This window comes from Lepisma saccharinum, chromosome 1, assembly GCF_977018435.1.
Source record: "Lepisma saccharinum chromosome 1, izLepSacc3.1, whole genome shotgun sequence".
Taxonomy (NCBI): Eukaryota; Metazoa; Arthropoda; class Insecta; order Zygentoma; family Lepismatidae; genus Lepisma; species Lepisma saccharinum.
In genome coordinates this window covers 202,058,563-202,065,086 of record NC_139229.1, presented here as the reverse complement: position 1 = coordinate 202,065,086, position 6,524 = coordinate 202,058,563, and positions in this window count along the sequence as shown.

Genomic DNA, 6,524 nt, shown 5'->3' with positions numbered 1-6,524 from the left:
AATTATAATGCATCGCAATAAATCTAGCGATACAGAGAATTCTGTCCATGCTTTATTATGAAACTATTATATTTTGTAAAGCCAGATAGATAAGCCCCTTGTTTGGTATAGTGCATATTATTTGTTCACTTTTAAAGTTATATTATATATTCGTTCTCTGAGTAAATATTACGGTTCAGAGTGAAGAACTTAATCTGTTTCTTATTATCATAATTTAAATGCACAGTAGCTTCACGATAGTTTTATTTAAATTTGATCTTTCGAAATTAGGGAATAAAGAATTATTACGCTGAAGACAGTTATATTATAAATAATAAAATTCCTTGATCGAGGAAAATAATCTCAAATACTGTAATTTTATACTACTGGTTTGCATTATTGAATCAAATACTGGTGGAAATAACTTAGTGTCATTTAACCGTGCAACGATAACGAATTTTATGTGGTTGCTTTTTTTTTCTATAATTGAAATGGAACTAATAGCTTTATCTTTCATTGTTGTGTTTATGAAGACACGTGAGCGTCTTGTCTTTGATCTGAGCATGATACACATTTTATTTATCGATAGATCCTGATTTTGTGTGATTCTCAAGGTCACGTGAACTCCCATTTCAGCACTTAGGGTAATACTTAGCGTACAACTATTTACAGTTACCTCAAGTTGAAAAGTGAAGCTCTGCGTAATGTCCTTAAGAAACGAGCTGTGTAATGGTATCTTGGTTTTCTGGTATGTATGCAGTAAACCTACTCGGCAGTTGCATTGGGTTTTGAATTGGGCTAATACGGAGACCTCACTTCAGATCCTTTGACCTTGTCCAGACGAAGCCAAGAGTCATGTATAGAGAGGATTTGATTTTTTTTTTTTCGTTTTTGTTATTTATCGTCGCTTTTCTGCTACTTTTGGCTAATCGCGACAACGAGGAGGGTTGATGATATTTTTAAATCAATGAAGGGACGCTCACAAAGAACACACATATCCAGGCCCGCAATCGAACCCGACACCCCTGGCGTCGTAGCGCGATGTGATAACGATTCAGTAGCGTTTGGTCCGAGTTGCAGTTCGTCCGAAAGCGAAATTCGTAGAAAAATGCTACAGTTCGTCCGCGACGGTTTAATGAGTTGCGTTTCGCCCGAGCCTGGCTGATGAAGAGTCACACCTTGACTAACCGGTGGCACCGGAGGGTGCAAGATATTGTGGACCATATTTGGATCAGTGCTTTCAAGGAGAACACATCTTTTCGTAAGATGGAGTTTACAACAAACATTTGAGAGTGTTAGCAAGCAGTTTGCTCAGTTGTACTCAGTTCACGTCAGTGGCTTGCCTAAGGGGGGGGGGGGTTGGTGGGGGTTATAACCCCCCTCCTTTGGCCCAATATTTCTAAAAAAAAAAGAATGTCAATGGTAGGAAAATATGACAAAATGAGGGCGGACTACCAAGAAAAGGTATACGTAACCCCTCCCTTACGAAAATCCTGGGCACGCCACTGGTTCACCTAGATTTAGGAAGCACTAGAGAAGATACAAATGTTGCTCCTGCAGTTTTTGGGTTGCTTCCTGACAAGAAAAGGGTTATCTACATTCGCCTATTTGAAGCTATCCTTAAAGTAGTACTGCAATGCGCTCCTGAAACAGTAAAAATTGATTTTGAGGTAGGAGCTATTGAAGCAATCAAACATGTATTTCCAAGAACTAAAGTACAAGGTTGTTTTTTTCCATTTCTCACAAAGTCTGTGGAGGAAGATACAGAAAATTGGGCTTACAAGCAGAGGCGTCGCCTGAAGAGGGTTCACGGAGCACACGAACCCCCAAACGAAAATTATTATATTCAATTTGTTTTCTTTTCTGCAGAATAAAATACTACATTTCAATATACTTATTTTATAAAGCAGCTATTTTTGTTAAAAAAAAGTCTTCATAATGCTTAATATTTCCCAATTTCCCCCGACTGTTGACAAGAGAAGCTCACCAGGTTAGGCTGCGAGAGCCCGGGGCACATCTGGCGCAGTGAACTCCCTCTGCTGTATTCTTCCCGTGTTTTATCTAGCTCGACGGAAGAAGCCGAAAAAAAGCAAGGGGGAAAACTGGACATCGGAGCACGTGCCCTTCCGAAAGAACACTCAACAGATGGCAGCAACTGTTCGGAGAATGCCGATAGCGGTCGAGGTACGAGTATTTAAGGTATTTTTAGTTTCGTTTAGCTTCTGTATTGGGGAAAAGTAAGCAGTTATTAATATATTATAATGCAAGTACGTTTGCATGCATTGTTATAGTAATTCCTAAAATCTTCGATGCTTTTCGCCATCCATTTCGCCAAAAATTAAGGCAGAAAACTTCCTCAAAAACTTTATTGCAAAGAGTTGTCGCGCACACGAAGCCTTGCAGTTGCATGGCAGAAGGTTTTGTTGTCAAACACTATATCACCAAAATGATCAGAGTTGCACTTACATCGACACTTTAAATATGTTGCTTAAACCTTTAGATAATGTAGACGAGTCAAAAAGAAAGAAGACGAAGACACTGCTAGTGGAAAATAATATTTATCTTGGTACACATGTATGCGAGTATGGATAAATATCCATTGTATTTTTATTGAAAAGAAATTGCAATTATTATAAACTCCTACAGGTAACTTAAGACAATAATTTTAAGTGTCGCAAATTGCAATTCACATCATGAAATTACAAATAGCTATTGAAATTGAAATAATAATAATAATAATTCGTCGGTATCATGGTTAGTTGAATTGGTGGCGGGATTAATTCTTAGGAGTAGGTACAATAATTTCCAACACTAAATGAGGACAGAAGAAGGCATTTCAATAGTTCAAACTGTTTACCTTAGTAATTTTTACATGTTTTTTTTCCTGGGTAATGACGGGCGAGTGGGATGTTAAGCGGAAACCATAAATCGAAACAGTGGCGGCGATTAGTGGGGCGAGGTAGCAGTTGCCTTACACTTTTTCCCTCGCACTATGCTAAACCTTTGTATACAGAGGGAAATATTCTGTCTTTGCCCCCCCCCCCCCCAGTTTTGGCTTCTTGCACCCCCGGTTCCGGAACTTAATCGCCGCCACTGAATCGAAATAAATGAAAATTGACTTATGTTTCATAAATAATGGATTTTCCCTGGGCTCTCTGGCGGAGGAGCTAGCACAATACAAGATCCCAGGCTCGTATTCTTCATAAAACATACATTATTATATTCACATTTCATGTTTTACTTTATTTTATTATTCCTTCCTTGTACTCTACAATTTTTTAACATTTTTGTATGTTCAATTAATCAGCGTCACTCACATTTAGCGTTATCTTCTTTATGATTGTGATCAACGATTGATTTTCTGAAATTCTCTTAATTTAGGCTGGGTGTGAACACCCAGTGTACAAATCCAGTCAGGAAGTTCGGAACTCCATCAGGATGTGTGCTGCCTTAGCATTCTTAAAGGCAACGGAAGTGGAGGAAGGATGGATTCATATCCATAGTCAGCCAGAACAAAATGAAGAATTGACTGAATTTATCGACTACTTTGTAGACCAGTGGTTGGAAAATCCACATGTTCCAATTGACATGTGGAACTGCCACCAAAGGAGACACATGACAAATAACGCGGTTGAAGGATGGAACCACCGATTGAACTCAGTCGTGGGTAAACCACACCCCCGAGTGAAATATTTGATTATGTACTTGAAGAAAGAAGCAGAACATTCAGATGCTAAGATTGTAAGTATGGAGCTGAATATTCAGGGTGGCTCAAAAAGTCACTTAACACCCCTGGTACAAGGCCACTGCAGCGCGCAACATGGAAATGGTGATGACCAATCATTATCAGGCCAAGTGGGAACCACATTGACGTCTCCCGCGTGGTCGGCGGCCATCTTGATGTCAGCCATCTTGAATTCAACTTCAGAATATTAAATGGGAAGGGGGTGATATGATATATCAAATCAGGCTAGAATTTCACGAGAAATGCAATGGTGAAGAATTTTTTTATGTATCTTTAACCAGTAAAAACTTATGACTGAATTCTTGTACCAATTTTCTTCTTTTGGAGGTGTTAGAAAAATGCCTTAAAATTTGTTTAGCGCATCGGTAACACATCTAGATCAAAGTGACATCTAGGGAGAGAAGTTCAAACGCCATTGCACAAGATTTTAATTGGATACATCCATGAAAAGCTGCGCACTATGAATGGTTGTCGCAAACAATTACCAGTGTGACGCATCCATTGAATTAAAAGTCCTTCAAAGTGAGAAGGCTAATGTTTATGTCAGGTAACCGTAAGCTGCCGGATCCTGGAATTCGGACGAAACGCTACGCCACGGTACTAACCACTCCGCCACGGATGCCGGCATCGAGATGCGAATGAGACTTAATGTCCTCTTTCGAGACTTCTGTGAATGAGATTCAAATCATGATTATTTCGTTTAGATCAAAATTGTTTTGCTGTTCGTCTTATTGTAGACACTTTTTCAAACGGGACAATCCCGGAAAAATGCCCTCCTCCACTCTCATACATTCGGAGGTATGCTCTATTGTCCCGTTGCCTTAAATTATACCGGAACGTCAGGGATGCGAAATATGAACCGGACCCCCTCTTTTTTTTCACATGATGGTATGATTATTATTGGAGACATACCGAAAAGGCGGCTGACTGAGTATAGATAGTTTGTTTTCAGAGACTAAAACTTGTTTTTTCATTGCGATGTCTAGCTAAATAAGCCATTTGATGCCACCTATTTTCACTCACTTCATTCTCAGAGGTTACCAATTCAACATTATTGACAATGTCAATTGCACTGGCGGGGGTAGAAGGGCTAGTGCCCCTGCCAGCAACTCCTACTACACCCCTTTACGAGCAGAGCAGACAAACCTTGTCAAGGCGACTTCCATAAGTAAGAGAAAACACTTCATTACTTTCGCATTTTTCAGTAAAACTAAAATTATTCCAACTGAGAAAATCTGGTCTATGTTATCATGCCATAGGAGTGTGAGAAGGGATGACAAATTGAAGGGATTGAGGAGGCAAACATATAAAAATATAAAATATGTATTCCTTCTCAAATATCAAAGCTACTACAGTAGTAGGAGACTGATTTTGTTTTACCTTATGCAAACTGCTCCGACACGGATACCCGGTGTTATTTTATCAGAAATTTTAGAAAATAGATATTGATTAATTTATTTGCTTCATTCTACTTCGCTTTTCTTCCACTTTCTCTTTTGGCTAATTGCAAAGACGGCACTGACTGCGAGTCAAGACGGCAGAGCCTCGTTAGTCTTCAAAATTCAGTCCAGCTGCACAGCGTGGAAGGGGGTTTGACATTTGGGTGTTTTGAGGAAGTAACTGCAAAATGTTTATGTGAAATATATATTAAGCGTCATACTGACTACGATCATTGATGTCATGATGTCATTAAGCAAATATGAAATGTACACGCTCTCAGCTGTCAAGATCAGCCACAAACCCATTGCATACGTTCAGCATTAGTACCCAGATTAATATGTGATATGTGTGTTTTAATAAGTATTTTTTATAATTCTGTGTATCATTCGTGTCTCGGGTGTCGCGACAAGACGACACCGATAAAGACAAACATTTACAACTCTAGATCTGTGTTGTGTTGTGTTGCAGACAAAATTTCCCCTTTGCAAAGGTCAAAATTTCGCCTGTTCGTCCAATTTTTCCCTTCATACAAAGAACTCGCACAATAATGATAATAGTAGTTAGTAGTATCAGTAGTAGTAGTGTCAGCAATATTTTCATTGGCCCATGTTCGTACATATTAGAATCAAAATGTTTTACAAATTCATCACGTACTAGTACTTGCTAATAGCCTAGTTATCGCTACCGCACCAGACGTCTAGAAAGCCAGGCATGAATATACAATTGTGTTTGTTCCTTCACCCATTCATTCATCCTCATCGTCTTTTTAACCGAATACGTAGGAAAAAGACGAAAATATTTTATAAATATGTAAGTAGACACTAGGCTTATACTGAAGAACTAACAGCAAAGGATTATGAATATGAAAATGGAACTAGTATAATCTTTAATACATATAATCTGTTCCAATATTGAGCCTGATGGTTTCATATTTCCATGTAATTTTTGTATCTTTCATGGAATTCCCTTTTTAGTTTAAATTCGGTCCGAATTTCCCTGCAAAAATGAAATTTTCCTTCATGTGGCAACACTGCTGTAGATGAGACTGTGCCAAGTTTCGTTTCGTCTCGGTGTCATCTCTAGATCTGTACAGGGCGATGGTATAGTCGTCGTCTTGCAATGAGGGAGTCTCGTGTTCGACACCCGGTGGAGACACATGTTGGTTCGACACCCGGTGGAGACACACGTTGGTTCGACATCCGTTGGAGACACATGTTGGTTCGGATCCTCCTCGAACTGTAGTTCCAGTCCCAATTAACCTCTTTGTGCACAAAGTGGACTTAAAAACAAAAAATCAAAACTCTAGATTTGAACCTTAGAAATACCGACACTCAAAATTCTATTTCAGTGCACTGGTAGG